The 20,662-nt window shown below is 41.4% G+C and overlaps 1 protein-coding gene across 6 annotated transcripts in view; it reads right to left on the reverse strand.

Moving 5' to 3' along the window:
* LOC132386078 (apolipoprotein L5-like) overlaps positions 1–20,662 on the reverse strand; it is a 50,180-nt gene that overhangs the window by 18,548 nt on the left and 10,970 nt on the right. For 2 of the 6 annotated variants that reach the window (XM_059958372.1, XM_059958371.1), the window contains exon 2: positions 11,843–12,092. The gene's annotated coding sequence lies outside the window, so the exon portion shown is untranslated. Of the gene's footprint in view, positions 1–11,827; positions 12,093–20,662 lie in introns of all 6 variants that reach the window. The other 4 variants (XM_059958369.1, XM_059958368.1, XM_059958373.1 and 1 more) reach the window with 2 other exon arrangements.

The following is a 20,662-nucleotide window of genomic DNA, read 5'->3' on the forward strand; positions in this document are numbered from 1 at the left end:
TCATGGGTGACTTTAACTTCCCTAATATTGATTGGCACTTGATTAGTTCCAAGGGTTTAGATGGGGCAGAGTTTGTTAAGTGTGTCCAGGACGGATTCCTGTCACAGTATGTTGACAGGCCGACTAGGGGGAATGCCATACTAGATCTAGTATTAGGTAACGAACCAGGTCAGGTCACAGATCTGTCAGTGGGTGAGCATCTGGGGGACAGTGATCACTGCTCCCTGAGTTTAGCATTATCATGGAAAAGGATAGAATCAGAGAGGACAGGAACATTTTTAATTGGGGAAGGGCAAATTATGAGGCTAGAAGGCTAAAACTTGCGGGTGTGAATTGGGGTGATGTTTTGCAGGGAAATGTACTATGGACATGTGGTCGATATTTAAGGATCTCTTGCAGGATGTTAGAGTTAAATTTGTCCCGGTGAGGAAGATAAAGAATGGTAGGGTGGAGGAACCATGGGTGACAAGTGAGGTGGAAAATCTAGTCAGGTGGAAGAAGGTAGCATACATGAGGTTTAGGAAGCAAGGATCAGATGGGTCTATTGAGGAATATAGGGTAGCAAGAAAGGAGCTTAAGAAGGGGCTGAGAAGAGCAAGAAGGGGGCATGAGAAGGTCTTAGTGAGTAGGGTAAAGGAAAACCCCAAGACATTCTTCAATTATGTGAAGAACAAAAGGATGACAGGAGTGAAGGTAGGACTGATTAGAGATAAAAGTGGGAAGATGTGCCTGGAGGCTGTGGAAGTGAGTGAGGTCCTCAATGAATACTTCTCTTCGGTATTCACCACAGAGAGGGAATTTGATGATGGTGAGGACAATATGAGTGAGGTTGATGTTCTGGAGTATGTGGATATTAAGGGAGAGGAGGTGTTGGAGTTGTTAAAATACATTAGGATGGATAAGTCCCCGGGGCCTGATGGATTATTCCCCAGGCTGCTCCACGAGGTGAGGGAAGAGATTGCTGAACCTCTGGCTAGGATCTTTATGTCCTCGTTGTCCACAGGAATGGTACCGGAGGATTGGAGGGAGGCGAACGTTGTCCCCTTGTTCAGAAAAGGTAGTAGGGATAGTCCAGGTAATTATAGACCAGTGAGCCTTATGTCTGTGGTGGGAAAGCTGTTGGAAAAGATTCTTAGAGATAGGATCTATGGGCATTTAGAGAATCATGGTCTGATCAGGGACAGTCAGCATGGCTTTGTGAAAGGCAGATCATGTCTAACAAGCCTGATAGAGTTCTTTGAGGAGGAGACCAGGCATATAGATGAGGGTAGAACAGTGCATGTGATCTACATGGATTTTAGTGAGGCACTTGACAAGGTTCAGAAAGTCAGAAGGCTTTCCAGGGAAAGCCAGGGAGGTTTGGCCAGGTGGATTCAGAATTGGCTTGCCTGCAGAAGGCAGAGGGTCGTGGTGGAGGGAGTACATTCAGATTGGAGGGTTGTGACTAGTGGTGTCCCACAAGGTTTGGTTCTGGGTCCTCTACTTTTCGTGATTTTTATTAACGACCTGGATGTGGGGGTAGAAGGGTGGGTTGGCAAGTTTGCAGACGACACAAAGGTTGGTGGTGTTGTAGATAGTGTAGAGGATTGTCGAAGATTGCAGAGAGACATTGATATGATGCAGAAGTGGGCTGAGAAGTGGCAGATGGAGTTCAACCCGGAGAAGTGTGAGGTGGTACACTTTGGAAGGACAAACTCCAAGGCAGAGTACAGAGTAAATGGCAGGATACTTGGGAGCGTGGAGGAGCAGAGGGATCTGGGGGTACATGTCCACAGATCCCTGAAAGTTGCCTCACAGGTAGACAGTAGTTAAGTAAGCTTATGGAGTGTTAGCTTTCATAAGTCGAGGGGTAGAGTTTAAGAGTCGCAGGGTAATGATGCAGCTTTATAAAACTCTGGTTAGGCCACACTTGGAGTACTGTGCCCAGTTCTAGTCGCCTCACTATAGGAAGGATGTGGAAGCATTGGAAAGGGTACAGAGGAGATTTAACAGGATGCTGTCTGGTTTAGAGAGTATGAATTATGATCAGAGATTAAGGGAGTTAGGGCTTTACTCTTTGGAGAGAAGGAGGATGAGAGGAGACATGATAGAGGTGTACAAGATATTAAGAGGAATAGACAGAGTGGACAGCCAGCGCCTCTTCCCCAGGGCACCACTGCTCAGTACAAGAGGACATGGCTTTAAGGTAAGGGGAGGGAAGTTCAAGGGGGATATTAGAGGAAGGTTTTTCACTCAGAGAGTGGTTGGTGTGTGGAATGCACTGCCTGAGTCAGTGGTGGAGGCAGACACACTAGTGAAATTTAAGAGACTGTTAGACAGGTATATGGAGGAATTTAAGGTGGGGGGTTATATGGGAGGCAGAGTTTGAGGGTCGGCACAACATTGTGGGCTGAAGGGCCTGTAATGTGCTGTACTATTCTATGTTCTATGTTGTCAGAGAAGTACTTGCATAAATAGGTAAACCATCTTCATACGAGCAAGGACAGAAAACAGAGCAAAGTGAGTATACTTATTTATTCAGTAAGTTATGGGTCAAGGTATTTGGTGAGAACATTTCTAACTCTTCTAGCTTCAGTCTCGTTGCCGTCTGTTCTGAAATTGTTAGGTTGCATTCAAGAAAACAATGAAATGGCGCGTGACCGTCTGACAACGTTTTTAAATTTCTCCGGTTACCCCGTGTGATTGTGTTCAACTTGAAATTTGATTGGGAGAAAGTAAAGTCTGATGTAGCAGTTTTTCCGAGGAGTAAAGGAAATTGCAGTGGTATGAGACAGGAGTCGGCTAAAATAATTCGGAAGGAGCTGTTGTTAGGGATGGCATCAGAGCAACAATGGCTTGAATTTCTGGGAAAATCAGAATCAGGTTTATTATCACTGGCATGACATTGATGTGAAATTTGTTAAATTAGCAGCAACAGTTCAATGCAATACATAATCTATAAGAGAAAAAAATAATATTAAATAAACAAGTAAATCAATTACAATATACGTATATTGAACACATTTTAAAAACATGTGAAAAAACAGAATACAGTATATTAAAAAAGTGAGGTAGTGTCCAAGGGTTCGATGTCCATTTAGGAATCAGATGGAAGAGGGGAAGAAGAAGCTGTTCCTGAATCGCTGAGTGTGTGCCTTCAGGCTTCTGTATCTCCTACCTGATGGTAACAGTGAGAAAAGGGGATGGCCTGGGTGCTGGAGGTCCTATAATGGACATTGCTCCTCTGAGACACTGCTCCCTTAAGATGTCCTGGGTACTTTGTAGACAGTACCCAAGATGGAGCTGACTAGATGTACAACCCTGTGCAGTAGCACCCACTTCACTACCCCCCCAATACCAGCCAGTGATGCAGCCTGTCAGAAATCTCTACCCTGTACAATTATGGAAGTTTTTGAGTGTGTTTGTTGACATGCCAAATCTCTTCAAACTCCTAATGAAGTATAGTCGCTGTCTTGCCTTCTTTATAACTACATTGATTTGTTGGGACCATGTTAGATCCTCAGAGATCTTGATACCCAGGAACTTGAAACTACTCACTCTCTCCTCTTATGATCCCTCTACAAGGATTGGTATGTCTTACTCTTCCTGAAGTCCACAATCGGCTCTTTCATCTTACTGACTTTGAGTGCCAGGTTGTTGCTACGGCACCACTCCACCAGTTGGCATATCTCACTCCTGTACGCCCTCTCGTCGCCACCCGAGATTCTACCAACAATGGTTGTATCATCAGCAAATTTATCGACGGTATTTGAGCTATGCCTAGCCACACCATCATGTGTATACAGAGAGTAGAACAGTGGGCTAAGCACACACCCCTGAGGTGCACCAGTGTTGATTGTCAGCAAGGAGGAGATGCTATCACCAATCTGCACAGATTGTGGTCTTCCGGTTAGGAAATCAAGGATTCAAATGCAGGGGGAGGTACAGAGGCCCAGGTTCTGCAACTTCTCAATCAGAATTGTGGGAATAATGGTATAAAATGCTGAGCTATAGTCAATGAACAGCATCCTGACATAAGTGTTTGTGTTGTCCGGATAGTCTAAAGCCGTGTAGAGAGCCATTGAGATTGCGTCTGCTGTTGACCTATTGTGGCGATAGGCAAATTGCAATGGGTCCAGGAAGGAAGGAATTTAGTGTAGTCGTGACCAACCTCAAAGTGTTTCATCACAAAAATGAGCAAGGTGCAGGATAGATGTATTCCAAAAACAAAGAAATACTCAAATGACAAAATAGTACAACCGTGGCTGACAAAGGAAGTCAAAGCTAAGGTAAAAGCAAAAGAGAGGGCATAGAACAAAGCAAAACTGAGTGGGAAGATAGATGGTTGGGAAGCTTTAAAATCCCACGGAGAGCAACTAAAAGAATTATTAAAGGGAAAAGGTGAAAAATGAATAGAAAAAGATAGAAAACAATATCAAAGTGGATAGTTAAAGCTTTCTCACGTAGACAAAAAAATAAAAGAGAGGTGAGAGTGGATATAGAACCACTAGAAAATGAGGGCGGGGAAATAATAATGAGGCACAAGGAGATTGCAGATGAACTAAATAAGTATTTTGCATCATGTTTCACCATGGAAGACATTAGCGATGCACCAGATGTTGTAGTGTGTGAAGGAAGGGAAGAGAGTGCAGTTATTATTACAAGAGAAAAGATGCTGAAAAAGCTGAAAGACCTAAGGGTCACCCAGACCAGATGAACTGCACCTTAGGATTCTGAAAGAGGTAGCAATAGAGATAGTGGAGGTATTAGTAATGATCTTTCAAAAATCATTGAACTCTGGCATGGTGCCCAAGGACTGAAAAATTGGAAATGTCACTCCAGTAGGGCTATAGGTAAGCCTAATAATTCCTAGGATAGGGGCATGTTGGGCACAACCTTGTGGGCTGAAGGGCCAGTATCGTGCTGTAGGTTTTCTATGTTTCTATGTTTCACTCTTTAAGAAAGGAGGAAGGCAGCAGAAAGCAAATTGTAGACCAGTTAGCCTGACCTCAGTGGTTGGGAAGATGTTGGAGTCAATTGTTAAGGATGAGGTTAAGGATTACTTGGTGATGTAGGATGAGATAGGACAAAGTCAGCATGGTTTCCTTAAGGAAACATTGGCTGATTGGTAGGCAGCGAGTGGGAATGAAAGAATCTCTTTCTAATTGGCTGTCAGTAACCAGTGGTATTCTGCAGGTGTCGATGTTGGGACTTCTTTTTATGCTGAGTTTCAATGATTTAGATGATGGAATAGATGGTTTTGTTCCCAAGTTTTCAGATGATACAAAGATTGGTGGAAGAACAGGTAGTGTTGAGGAAACAGTAGGCTGCAGAAGGACTTAGACAGATTAGAAGAATGAGCAAGAAAGTGACAAATGAAATATAATGTTGGTTAATGCATGGTCATGCACTTTGGTATTAGAAATAAATATGCAGACTATTTTCTAAATGGGGAGAAAATCCAAAAATCTGAAATGCAAAGGGAATTTGAAGTCCTTGTGCAGAAAATCTTGCAGGTTGAGTCGGTGGTGAGGAAGGCAAATGCAATGTTAGCATTCATTTCAAGTGGATTAGAATACAAGAGCAAGGATGTGATGCTGAGGCTTTATTAGGCACTGGTGAGGCTGCACCTTGAGTGTTGTGATTAGTTTTGGGCTTCGCATTTAAGGAAAGATGTGTTGGCATTGGAAAGGGTCCAGAGGCCATTCACAAAGATGATTCCAAGAATGAAGAGGTTATCATATGAAGATAGTTCGTTAGCTCTGGGTGTGTACTCACTGGAATTCAGAAGGATGAGGGGGGATCTCATTGAAACCTTTTGTATGTTAAAAGGCCTAGACAGAGCAGATATGGAAAGGACATTTCCCATGGTGGGGAAATTTAGGATAAGGCACAGCCTCAAGATAGAGGGACATCTATTTAGAACAGAGATGCAGAGAAATTTCTTCAGCCAGTGGTTGGTGAATTTGTGGAATTTGTTATGACTGGCAGCTGTGGAGGCCAGGTCATCTTAAGGCAGAGATTAATAGGTTCTTGATTGGACATCGCATCAAAGATTATGAGGAGAAGGTTGTGGAATGGCGTTGAGGAGGGGGAAAAAGGATCAACCATGATTGAATGGTGGAGCAGACTTGATGGGCCAAGTAGCCTAATTCTACTCCCATGTCTTGTGGTCGTGTGGTCATATGGTGAAAATCAATGATGAAAAATGCCACTAATATTCCATTTCAGGCAGCATGTTTCAGACCTCTCCCAACTTTTCAATTTTGTTTCACACCCCAGAAACTTTATAGAAAGTATGTCACAGACAAGCTTCAAAGTTTTGAAGTAAATTTATTATCAAAGTACTCATCTGTAACCCCAAGATTCATTTTCTTGAAGGCATTCATAGTAGAATGTAGAGATACAAAGGAATCAATGAAAAACTACATACAGGACTGACAAGAAACCACTGTGCAAAAAGACTATCTGTGCAAACACAAATACCAGTAATAAATAATTAATTTTTTAAAATAATATTGAGAACATGAGTTGTAGAATCCTTTAAAATAAGTCCATAGGTTGTGGAATCAGTTCAGAATTGTGGAGAATGAAGATATCAACACTGGTACTGAAGTCTTATGGTTGAGGGGCAATGAGTGTTCCTGAACCTGATGGTGTGGGACCTAAAATTTTGTACCTTTTCCCTAATGGCAGCAGTGAGAAGAAAGCATAGGCTGTATGGTGGGGGTCCTTGTTGATGAATTCTGCTTTCTTGCAGGAGTGCTCCATGAGAGGAAATCTTGCCTGACTAATCTGTTGGAATTCTTTGAGGGAATAACAAGCAGGACAGATCAAGAAGTGTCAGAGGATGATGCTCACCTGGAGCTTCTGAAGGCCTTCGATAAAATGCCACATATCAGGTTGCTTAACAAGATAAAAGCACAAAGGTTCTATCGTGAATAGAAGATCGGCTGACTGGCAGGAAGCAGAGAATGAGGGTAAAGGGGGCCTTTTCTGACTGGCTGCTGGTGACTAATGGTGTTCCACAGGGCTCAGAGTTGGGAGCACTTCTTTTCACATTATACGTCAGTGATTTACATGATGGAGTTGACGGTTTGTGGCTGATGCACCATCAATAACTCTCGGAGACGGGAGGCGAACGGTAGGCTTTTATTAGCAGCAAAACGGAGCACAGCATCTCGGAGACTGAGGGAGGAGCAGTGCCTCCAATCGCCTTTATACAGGGGTCTGTGGGAGGAGCCACAGGAGCAGTCAGTTGGGGGGGGGGGGTGTCCAGACAGGTATACACATAGTTTACCACAGTGGCCAAGTTTGCAGATGATACAAAGATAGGTGGAGGGGCAGGGAGTACTGGGGAAGCAGAGAGTCTGCAGGAGGACTTACGTGTATTGAGTGGCAAATGGAACATAGTCAGGGAGTGTGTGGTCATACACTTTGGTAGAAGGAATAAAGGCATAAACTATTTTGTAAATGGGGAGATAATTCAAAAATCAGAGGTACAAAAGGACTTGGAAGTCCTTGTGCTGGATTCCCCAAAGATTAACTTGCAGGTTGATTCGGTGGTGAGGAAGACAAATGCAATGTTAGCATTCATCTCAAGAGGACTGTAAAAGTAAGGATGCAATGTTGGGGCTTTATAAAGCACTGGTCAGACTATACTTGGAGTATTATGAGCATTTGGGTCCCTTATCTGTAAAAAGATGTGCTGGCATTGGAGAGTGTCCAGAGGAAATTCATGAGAATGATTCTGGCAAAGAAAGGGTTCATGTATGATGACATCCTGCTGGCTCGGGACCTGCACTTGCTGGAGTTTAGAAGAATGAGAGGGGAAACTGATTGAATATTGAAAGGCCTTGATAGAGTGGATATAGAGGGAATGTTCCTTCTAGTGGGGGAGTCTAGGATCAGAGGACACAGACTCAGAATAGATAGATGTCTATTTAGAGCAGAGATGAGGAGGAATTCCTTTAGCCAGACGGTAGTGAATCTGTGGAATTCATTGCCACAGGAAGCCATGGAGGCCAAGTCTTTGGGTGTATTTAAAGTGACTCTTGATTAGTCACAGTGAATAAAGTTACGGGGAGAAAGCAGGAGAGATAATATATGGTGATGATGGAATAGCAAGCGGACTCAATGTACCGAATAGCCTAATTCTTATGGCCTTTTTGTGTGCGTTTAATGATGGCCCTATCACCCTGTGTTTCCAAGGCCCCTATCACACAGATGTCCCACACTCCTCCCATCCTCCAGGAAGTCTGTCACAGATATCTACTACTCTTTGCGTGACAAAGGTCCTCCTGTCTACCCCACATCTGCCTTAGATCTATAATAGGCTATTAATGCTCATACTAAAAAATGTTTGTCAGCACATTCTGTTCCATCTTTTCATAACTTTATGCATTAATTTTGCTGAAGCTCCGGCCTTTCAAAAGACAATTTAAATGTAAGAGGGAGCTGAGAGAGTGTAGGTCTGAAATGAATAGATGTTTTCATTATGGCTGAGATGAAAATGGAGTCCTACCATGGTATATACCAGCTAGGCCCAAAAGCCTATTTTGCTTTTGTAAACATCTATTCAGGCAGAATGGACAGTTTAGACTTATCCTAAGTTCCCAGTGAGACAGTAATGAAGCTGCATCACACGGAGTGTAAATAGTGTTGTATTCTCAGGGTGTGAAATTCATCTGGAACAGACAGAAGAATTAAATGACGCTTTGAGTCAGTGCCCTCAGGTGAGACGCTGTAGGCATAGTGACGTGTGACTTAGTCACATGCACACCATTTAAGAATTACAATATCTCCCTCTAGATTATATTCTTTATTAGTAGCTTTCCATATTTTAAGAGTTAATTTCACCCATGGGTTATCAATAGTATATATATATATATATATATACCTTTGCAGGTTGTGCCCGTTTCTAATGGCATTTGAAATATTTCTCTCAGAGCCCCTGCTGTTTCTACACTAACTTCCCTCAAGGTCCTAGGGAATATCCTGTCAGAACCTGGAGATATATCCACTTTTATATTCCTTAAAAGCGCCTGTACTTCCGCCTCTTTAAATGCTATAGTTTCCATAACTTCCCCACTTGTTTCCCTTACCTTACACAATTCAATATCCTTTTCCTTAGTGAATACCGAAGAAAATAAATTGTTCAAAATCTCTCCCATCTCTTTCGGCTCCACACATAGCTGTCCACTCTGATTCTCTAAGGGACCAATTTTATACCTCACTATCCTTTTGCTATTAATATAACTGTAGAAACCCTTCGGATTTATTTTCACCTTACTTGCCAAAGCAACCTCATATCTTCTTTCAGCTTTTCTAATTTAAGATTCTTCTTACATTCTTTATATTCCTCGAGCACCACATTTGCTCCATGCTGCCTATATTTATTGTAGATATATCTCTTTTTCCTAACCAAGTTTCCAATATCCCTTGAAAACCATGGCTCTATCAAACTTTTAACCTTTCCTTTCAACCTAACAGGAACATAAAGATTCTGTGCACTCAAAATGTTACCTTTAAATGACCTCCATTTCTCTATTACATCCTTCCCATAAAACAAATTGTCCCAATCCATTCTTTCTAAATCCTTTCGCATCTCCTCAAAGTTAGCCTTTTTCGAATCAAAAATCTCAACCCTGGGTCCAGTCCTATCCTTCTCTATAATTATATTGAAACTAATGGCATTGTGATCACTGGACCCGAAGTGCTCCCCAGCACATACCTCCGTCACCTGACCTATCTCATTCCCTATAAGAAGATCTAACACTGCCCCTTCTCTAGTCGGTACCTCTATGTATTGCTGCAAAAAGCTAACCTGCACACATTTTACAAACTCCAAACAATCCAGTCCTTTTACAGTATGGGCTTCCCAGTCTATGTGTGGAAAATTAAAACTCCCCACAATCACAACCCTGTGCTTACTACAAATATCTGCTATCTCCTTGCAAATTTGCTCCTCCAATTCTCGCTCCCTATTAGGTCTATAATACACCCCTATAAGTGTTACTACACCTTTCCCATTCCTCAATTCCACCTAAATAGCCTCCCTAGACGAGCCTTCTAATCTATCCTGCCAGAGCACCACTGTAATATTTTCTCTGACAAACAATGCAACACCTCCCCCTCTTGCCCCTCCGATTCTATCACACCTGAAGCAAAAAAATCCAGGAATATTTAGTTGCCAATCACACCCCTCCTGAAACCATGTTTCACTAATAGCTACAACATCATATTTCTAGGTATCAATCCATGCTCTAAGCTCGTCCACCTTTCTTACAATGCTCCTAGCATCAAAATAGGTGTGTTTAAGAAATTCTCCACCTCTTCCTCTCTGTTTATCTCTAACAGTACAAAGAACTTTACTGTCTTCTTTTTCTTCCTTCTCCCATCCATCTGTTCCTACACTCTGGTTCCCCTCCCCCCTTGATTTGTAGTTTAAATCCTCTGGAGCCTTTCTAGCAAACCTACCTGCAAGAATATTTGTCCCCCTCCAGTTCAGATGTAAACCGTCCTGCCGGAACAGGTGCCATCTTCCCTGGAAAACTGCCCAATTATCTATAAATCTGAAGCCCTCCCTCCTGCACCTTGTCTTCAGCCACGTGTTGATCTGCACTATCTTACTATTTCTAAACCCACCTGCACGTGGCACGGGTAGCAATCCTGAGGTTGCTATCCTGGAGGTCCTGTCCTTTAACTTGGCACCTAGCTCCCTTAACTCACCTTTCAGGACCTCCTCACTCTTCCTACCCACATCATTGGTCCCTACATGGACCACTACATCCGGCTGCTCACCCTCCCTCTTGAGAATACTGAGAACTCGATCAGAAATATCACGGACCCTGGCACCAGGGAGGCAACAGACCATCCAGGATGCTCGATCTCTTCCTCAGAACCTCCTATCTGTCCCTCTAACTATCGAATCCCCTATCACTACTGCTCTCCTCTTTTCCCTCCTTCCCTTCTGAGCTGAGGGTCCAGTCTCGGTGCCAGAGACGCAACCACTGCAACTTGTCCCTGGTAGGTCGTCCCCACCAATGGTATCCAAAACGGTATACTTATTGTTGATGGGAATGGCCACAGGGGTGCTCTGCTCTACCTGTCTATTCCCCTTCCCTCTCCTGACAGTCACCCAGCTACCTGTCTCCTGACTCCTAGGGGTGACTATCTCCCTGAAACTCCTGTCTATTTCTGCCTCTGCCTCCCGAATGATCCGAAGTTCATCCAGCTACAGCTCCAGTAAGGCCAGTAAGGCCAGTGATGTTGTGGGGGTGGAACTGGACTCTCTGACGGTGGTGTCTGAAAAGAGGATGCTGTCCAAGTTGCATGCCATTTGGACAATGTCTCCCATCCGCTCCATAATGTACTGGTTAGGCACAGGAGTACATTCAGCCAGAGACTCATTCCACCGAGATGTAACACTGAGTGTCATAGGAAGTCATTCCTGCCTGTGGCCATCAAACTTTACAACTCCTCCCTCGGAGTGTCAGACACCCTGAGCCAATAGGCTGGTCCTGGACTTATTTCCACTTGGTATGATTAACTTATTATTATTTAATTATTTATGGTTTTATATTGCTACATTTCTACACTATTTTTGGTTGATGTGACTGTAACGAAACCCAATTTCCCTCGGGATCAATAAAGTATGTCTGTTTGTCTGTCTCTCTAACTCAGTTTGTCAGGAGCTGCAGCTGGATGCACCTTTTGCAGGTGTAGTCATCAGGGACAACTGTGCTCGCCCTGACTTCCCACAGACAGCAAACGCAGCACTCAACTGCCCTAACTGCTGCCTCCATTACCTACTCCTAAGCTAATTAGATTAATTAAAGGAGCTTACCCGGCCTTACCTCACCTGGAGTGAAGCTCGTCCTCAGCCTCTGCTCGCTTTTTAAATTCCCCCGCTGATCTCAGAGGCCAACTTTCACGCGCTTGCGCAGTCGTGTCCCGTTCAAACCTCGCCTCTTGCTGAAGCCTGATTGAGCCAAAGTCGACCCTCTCTGCCTCAGTCCACTCTGACGATGGCCGCTACGATGATGGCCGCTGTATATGGCAGTCTTTCTTTTAAACCTTTGGTGCGTTACGTCACGCAATCTGTGCTGGATCTGTGGAGATCAAAATGCAAACCATTATCATATTTTCTGGGAATGCACCGTTATCAAAGACTATTAGAGTGGGATACACGATGCCCTACAAGACATTTTTAAATGTGAAATACCCTTAGAGAGTAAGACCATATATTTTGGGTATATACCTCAAGAATGTTTGAAAAGAGATAAATATTTAATGAATATACTGTTGGTGGCTGGTAAAAAGACTCCTACTAGGAAATGGTTATCACAGGAAAGCCCAACTTTAAATACATGGATGGAAATTACAATGGACATTTTCAAAATGGAGAAGATAACAGCATCTGTTAATCATAAGCTGGACAATTTGATTCATACTGGGAAAAATGGTTTAACTACATAACACCTCATAGCCCTGATTTTATTCTCACAAATCAATGAATATGTTGTAAAAAAAATCACCCCCACTTGTACATAGTTTTCTCCTTTTGCTTGTTCTTTCTTTCCTCTTCTTCTATAAGTGTATACCTCAGACAAATATTATGTGGAGATTTGTGGCATATATGACTATGTGATATATATGTACAATATCTGAAATACATCTTATGGAAATGTTTGTTTGATGATGAACTTCAATAAAAATAAATTACCAAAAAAAATGAAGGGCCTTATTTGAGCTGGAGGTCTGTAATTAGTGGAGTTCATAGGGATCTGTGCTGGGACCTCAGCAGATTGTAATGTACATAAATGAATGTCCAGGGTGAAAATGTAGATTAGTGGGTTAGAAAACTTGTGGATGATTCCAAGATTGGTGGAGTTGTAGATAGAGTAGAAGATTAGCAAAGAATGCAGCATGATATAGATCATGATATAGATGATATAGATAGCTGAGATATGGCAGATGCAGTTTAAACCAGATAGTGTGAGGCATTGAACTTTTGTAGGGCAAATGCAAGGAGACAGTGCACTGTTAAGGGCAAGGTCCTTCACAGTGTTGCTGAGCAGAGAGATCTTGAGATCCAAGTTTGGATCTCCTTGAAAGCAGCTACACAGGTTCATTAAGTAGTTAAGAAGGCTTATGGAATGAGTTGATTTTATTAGTTGAGGCAGAGTTCAGAAGTCTGGAGGTTTCATTGCCATTTTACAAACTCTGGTTAGGCCACCTCTGGAATATTTCAGACAGCTCTGGTCAGCCCACTATAGGAAGCAGGTTGAGGCTTTGGGGAGGGTGCAGAAGAGGTTCACTTGGAAGTTGCCTCATGAGAGGCTGGGTAAACTTGGTTTGCTTTCTCTGGAGCATTGGAGGCTGTGGGGAGATCTGACAGAGGTTTACAGCTAGACCATCTCAGTCTCATATCGTGTCTCAGTTCTACTCTCGGATACTCCAGCAGTTGGGCCCTACCATCCTCGCCAAGGTTTCTCATCACAGTACGAATGAGCCTCCCATGGACCCAGTGGGGTATCAAAGCCTCTTGTCAGCCCCTTGTCAGACCCAGAGGGGTATCAGAGCCTCTCGTCAGCTGTGGCCAGCCACAGGAAGATAATTTAAAGGCAGAGCCTAGAGATACATGACCTCCATGTCACAATGCAGGAAGCAGAGATGCTCGGGTGAGGCTGTTGGTCTCACTGAGGAGTCAGTCCATCGTCCGGCTCTGGAGAGATTTGACGGTGATCTGGATTCTTGCTGTGGCTTCCTCACTCAGCTCATTGGTGTTCGAACTCCAGTCATCCTGGTTCCCTACAGAGCACAGAAAGGTGCCCTTCATAAACTTTCTCCTGTTATGTACTCGTGACATGACAGTGGTACCCTTGTCACGTGACTGGGGTTGAAGCTGTACTGGACTTGAGGTAATGGTCTTGTGATGGTGGAGTGATGTCATTTTCCCACCAGTAGAGATCATGTGGCAGTTTTTTTTTACAGGTTATAAAAGGAAGACCCCACCCTGTGAGGAGGGGCAGTTCGTGGCTGGATTTGCCAAGTTGACTTCATGCCACTGTGTGATTTAATGTGATGACGCAGTTTAGTTGAAAGATGAAGTTTTATCTAATGCCTAAAGTTTAAAAGGTCATTGCCAGCAGTTTCTTTACAATACTGCTAGTTTGAGAATCAGTGGAGAGTGAAGATCGGAGTTAGGGAGTTAAAGATCGAGGACAATCGATGTTCGACAGTGAAACGGGTTCGACCTTGCTCAATCCTTATTCGGAAGAAATTCATTGACTGTTCTCATGTTAATCTCTGCGGGATAGCAGAAGATTGAGGACAGTGTGATAAAGGAAAGGTCAGTGCCTTTCAGCCGTTTCGTTTCGTAAATTCTTCGTGGGAAAAGTTCGACATCGGGGATTGAAGCAAAACGACGTGAAAGAGAATTTAAATCGTCTTATAAAGTCTCTCCTTTTAAATGGACCATGAGCATTTTGAACTTCTGTCAATCCTACTTAAAAGAACTGTTTGAGCTGCATCGCTTTAAGAACTGTTTAAGCTGCCGCACAGCAGCTGATTTCCAGTTACGTTAGTGTTTGTTTACTTTTGGGGGGTTTGTTTTCAGTGTTTAATAAATGTGTTATTTGTTATATAAACCCTTGCGAAACTCATATATTTATTGTTGCCTGAATACGTAACATAAATATGGGGGCCCGTCCGGGATTGGATCGTTTGAGTTTAAATGCTTGCTAACTTTTGCATCAGTGTTTTGGAAATGGGGAATACTCGGTTCTTTCGTTTGATTGGCTTGTGAGTGGTATTCAGTAACAACGGATATTGATGAATTTCTGGCTTCGCCAGTCGCGGAGTTGTTAGCGAAGGCGAAAAAAACTGTGGTATCTGAGATAGCTCGTAGATTGCAACTTAAAGGTATTTTGACGACTACATCTAAAGATGACGCGATTTGTGAATCGCGTCACATTATGTGGATTCGGGTGTTTTTGATGAATCGATTTTAGAGTCATTTCCAATAAGTAATCTGGAGATGCAGTTGCAAATCGAACAAATGATGTTGGAGCATTGTAAGTCAGAGGCTGAACAAAAACAGAGAGAATTTGAATATGCAATGGAGAAATTAAGGTCTGGGAAACAGTCTTCTGGTTCTAAAAAACCATTTGTTGCTAGTCAAGAAATTAAATTGGTCCCTCCATTTAGTGAAACAGAAGTGGAAAGATATTTTCAATATTTTGAAACTATTGCTCGGATGTCAGAGTGGCCGAGAGATAAATGGTCAGTGTTGTTACAGAGTGTAATTAAAAGCAAAGCACAACAAGTTTACACAGCTTTAACTGTTGTGCAAGCACTTGATTATGATATTATGAAAATGCATATTCTAAAAGCATACAAATTAGTCCCAGAAGCTTATAGGGAAAGATTCAGAAGTTTGAAAAAGTCTGTGGAAAAAACTTATGTGGAATTTGCCTATGATAAAGCTATGTGTTTTGAGAGATGGGTTTCTTCTAAAAATGTAAATTGGGACTATGATACATTGAGAGAGCTGATTTTAATGGAGGAATTTAAAAGAAGCATTCCTGTTGAAGTAAGGACCTACTTAAATGAGAGGGATACTGATAAATTGCAGGGCGGTGTTAGATTAGCTGATGAGTATGTTTTAATCCATAAGAATAAATTTCCTCAGGGCAGAATCTTTAAGAGGAAAAATAACATGGAGACTCAAGGTAAATCAGAAATTAAATCAGAGGTTAATGAGAAAGATAAGGAGGAAGGAAAACCTGTGAAGGAAAGACAATTTGGTCTTATTTGTAACTATTGTAAGAAGCCTGGCCATGTAATAGCTAACTGTTTCAGATTGAAAAAGAAAGAGAAGGAAGCAGTTCCAGATGCTTGTGTGCAACATACTGAAGCACCTGTAAAGTTACGGGGTTTGATAAACACAAATGAGGCTTTGTTAGAGTCTGACCAAGTTAAAAAGGGTTATGATCATTTTATAACTGAAGGGTTTGTATCCTTGAAAGAAGGATCTACTCTGGTGCCAATAAAAATCCTTAGGGATACTGGAGCTTCTCAATCACTGATGTTAGACAGTGTGTTAAAGTTTAGTGATGAGTTTGACACTGGTGAGGTAAATTATATACGAGGTGTTGGGAATGCCCTTATGTCTGTACACTTGCATAAAGTAAATTTAAAGTCAGGGTTAGTTACAGGATTTGTTAAAGTAGGATTACAGCTTAGCTTACCTGTGAAGGGTATTTCTTTATTGTTAGGTAATGACTTGGCGGGTGGACAAGTTTTTCTTGAAGTGCATTTGACAATGGAGTCAAAGGAACCAGAGTTGAATTCTAACACAGATTCTTCCTGTGTTGTGACTAGAGCTATGGCTAAAAAGATTGATGCGCAGAATGAGGTTGTTACTCAGGACTGTTCAACTCAGGATTTGAGTTTTGAGGATGTGTCAGAGACTTTCTTACCTTCATTGTTTGAACAAGATTCTTGGAGTAAGTCTGACTATGAAGATTTATCTCTGTCTCGGAAGGAGATGATAGCAGAACAGAATAGAGACCCTGAGATTATAAAATTAAGAGAACAAGCTTTATTAGGTAGTGAAATTGAGAAGATGCCAGTAGGATATTACTTGGAAAAAGGAGTGTTGATGAGGAAGTGGAGATCACCTACAATTCCTGCAAGTGAGGATTGGAATATTGTTTACCAGGTAGTTGTCCCTAATGTTTATCAAAATGAGATTTTGACTTTAGCTCATAGTGTGCCTTTAGGTTGATATCAAGGGGTAAGGAAAACTGTGGACAAGGTATTAAAACATTTTTACTGGCCTGGTCTAAGAAAAGATGTGGCGATGTTTTGTAAAACGTGCCATACTTGTCAAATTGTGGGTAAACCAAATCAGGTTACACCAGTAGCTCCATTACAACCTATTCCAGCATTTGGTGAACCGTTTTCTAAAGTTATTGTAGATTGTGTTGGTCCATTACCAAAGATAAAAACTGGTTATCAGTATTTGTTGACTATCATGTGTACTTCTTCTAGGTTTCCAGAGGCAGTACCACTTAGGAATATAAAAGCTAAAACTGTGACAAAGGCTCTTATAAAATTCTTTACTTATTTTGGATTACCTAAGGAGATACAAACTGATCAAGGCAGTAATTTTATGTCTGGATTGTTTCAACAGATAGTTTATAAATTGAGAGCTAAGCAAATCACTTCATCTGCATACCATCCCGTATCGCAAGGTGCCTTGGAGAGGTTTCATTCTACCCTCAAGAATATGATTAGGACATATTGTGTGGAAAATGAAAGTGACTGGGATGAGGGTATAAACTTACTTTTATTTGCAGTAAGGGAATCGGCACAGGAATCTTTAGGTTTTAGTCCATTTGAACTTGTGTTTGGGCATAGAGTTAGAGGACCTTTAGCTTTATCGAAAGAACAATGGATTAGTAAGGAAGTACACACTAATTTGTTGGAATATGTGTTTACATAAACAGTTACATAAAGCTTGTAGCTTAGCCAAGGAAAATTTAAAGTTGGCTCAGGAGAAAATGAAGACTTGGTATGATAAAGAAGCTAGGATGAGGATGTTTAAGCCTGGAGATAAGGTGTTGGTTCTTTTCCCAGTGCAGACAAATCCTTTACAAAATAGATTTCATGGTCCTTATGAAATTGTGTCTAAAATCAATGATGTGGATTACGTGATAAAAACTCCAGATCATAGAAGATCAACACAACTTTGCCATATAAGTATGATAAAACCATATTTTATCAATCTGATACTGTGACTGTTGTGGTTAGTGAGAATGAGTTTGATTTAACTAGGAACATGATAGATGATTCATCTGACTTTCATTCTAAATCCAACATTGTTTCTGTTAGGTTACCAAATTCAACCATTCTGGAAAATATTGATGAGAAATTAGCACATTTACAGCTAGAGCAGAAACAACAGATGAAGGAATTAATTTTTAAATATAAGGAGTTGTTTCCAGATGTTCTGAGAAGGACTACTATAGCTTCACATGATGTAGATGTTGGAGATGCCAAATCTAAACAACATCCATATAGGATGAACATAGAAAAATGTGAACTTGCTGAGAAAGAAATTGAATATATGTTAGAGAATAATATCATTAGACATTCTAACTCGAATTGGAGTTCGCCATGTGTTATGGTGCCAAAACCAGATGGTAGTATTAGGTTTTGTACGGACTATAGGAAGGTGAATGCTGTAACGAAAACAGATGCATATCCAATTCCTAGAGTAGATGATTGTGTAGATAAAGTTGGAAAAGCAAAGTTCCTTACAAAAATTGATTTATTGAAAGGGTATTGGTGTGTTCCACTAACAGACAGAGGTAGAGAGATTTCTGCATTTGTAACTCCATCTGGGTTATATGAGTATAATGTTCTTCCATTTGGGATGAAGAATGCCCCAGGTACTTTTCAGAGGATGATTAACTCTGTGATTCAGGGATTGAAAGATACTGATTCTTATATTGATGATTTAGTGACAGGAAATGATACTTGGGAAGCACACATTATTGCGGTGGAGAAATTGTTTGAAAGGATTTCAAAAGCTAACTTAACTATTAATTTAGCTAAGAGTGAATTTGGACATGCCACTGTGACTTACCTTGGTTATGTTGTGGGTCAAGGTAAGGTAGCTCCTGTTCAGGCAATTTTAGAGATTCCCACTCCAACGGGGAAAAAAACTCTCAGAAGATTTTTGGGAATGGTAGGATATTATCGAAAATTTTGTAAGAATTCTGCTAATGTTGCCCTTCCATTAACTATCCTGCAAAGAATGTGAAGTTTCTGTGGACAGTGCCTTGTCAAGAAGCATTTGAAAAATTGAAAATAATGATATGTCAACAACCTGTGCTTAAGGCACCTGACTTTGAAAAACCTTTTTCATTGGCTGTGGATGCTAGTGATGAGGCTGCAGGAGCAGTATTAATGCGAAGGAATGAGGGTGATGAGGTTGATCATCCAGTAACTTACTTTTCTAAGAAATTTAATAAGCATCAAAGAAACTATTCAACAATAGAGAAAGAATTATTATCTCTTGTTTTAGCTTTGGAATATTTTGAGGTATATGTCGGTACAACTCAAAAACCACTTATTGTTTACACTGATCATAATCCGTTAGTTTTTCTGAGTAAGATGAAAAACAAAAACAGATGATTATTAAATTGGAGTTTGATGTTACAAGAGTACCACATTAAAGGTAAAGATAATGTGGTTGCTGATTGTCTATCTCGATGTTGAATGTACAATGTAATTTTTTTTATGGAGTGGTTTTTCTTTCAATTGTAACACTCTTACTGTATTGTAAGATGTTATATGATGGTATTGTATATTGTGTATGTTATAATATTTATATATTTGCTTTTCTTGTAAATAATTTTTGAAATTTTTGTTCTTGTCAGACCAAAAATGTTTTTTTTTGGAAGGAAGTGTTATGTACTCATGACATGACAGTGGTACCCTTGTCACGTGACTGGTGTTGAAGCTATACTGGACTTGAGGTAGTGGTCTTGTGATGGTGGAGTGATGTCATTTTCCCACCAGTAGAGATCATCTGACAGGTTTTTTTTAGCAGGTTATAAAAGGAAGACCCCTCCCTGTGAGGAGGGGCAGTTCGTGGCTGGATTTGCCATGTTGACTTCATGCCACTGTGTGATTTAATGTGATGACGCAGTTTAGTTGAAAGATGAAGTTTTATCTAATGCCTAAAGTTTAAAAGGTCATTGCCAGCAGTTTCTTTACAATACTGCTAGTTGAGAATCAGTGGAGAGTGAAGATCAGAGTTCGGGAGTTAAAGATCAAGGACCATCGATGATCGACGGTGAAACGGGTCCGACCTTGTTTAATCCTTATTCGGAAGGAATTCGTTGACTGTTCTCGTGTTAATCTCTGTGGGATAGCAGAAGATTGAGGACAGTGTGATAAAGGAAAGGTTAGTGCCTTTAAGCCGTTTTGCTTTGTAAATTCTTCGTGGGAAAAGTTTGACATCGGGGAGCGAAGCAAAATGATGTGAAAGAGAATTTAAATTGTCTCATAAAGTCTCTCCTTTTAAATGAACCGTGAGCATTTTGAACTTCTGTCAATCCTACTTAAAAGAACTGTTTTTGCAGCATCGCTTTAAGAACTGTTTAAGCTGCCGCACTGCAGCTGATTTCCGGTTACGTTAGTGTTTGTTTACTTTTGGGGGGTTTGTTTTCAGTGTTTAATAAACATGTTATTTGTTATATAAACCCTTGCAAAACTCATATATTTATTGTTGCCTGAATACGTAACACTCCTGACTGGAAGAGCCCTGGCCTGGGCCACCATACATTGGGAGTGGAGGCTGGAGATTTGCTCTGATTTGGAAGCATTCATCAACACCATGAAGAGGGTGTTTCATCATCCTGCTGGAACTAACAGAGCCTCGGACCATCTGATGTAGGTGGGTCAAGCTAGTCTGTCATCAGATGACCACACGATGGAATCTCGGACTTTGGTTGAGGAGCGTGGCTGGAACAGGGAGGCTTTGGCCACTCCCTCTGCCACGGGCTCTGAGGAGAATTAAATGATGTCCTTTGTCTTGGGAGAGCTGGTAGAGGCTCTGATCGACCAGGCCAACTGCCTCAATAATCGTCTGGTGGAGCGA

Source organism: Hypanus sabinus, unplaced genomic scaffold, assembly GCF_030144855.1.
Source record: "Hypanus sabinus isolate sHypSab1 unplaced genomic scaffold, sHypSab1.hap1 H_7, whole genome shotgun sequence".
Taxonomy (NCBI): Eukaryota; Metazoa; Chordata; class Chondrichthyes; order Myliobatiformes; family Dasyatidae; genus Hypanus; species Hypanus sabinus.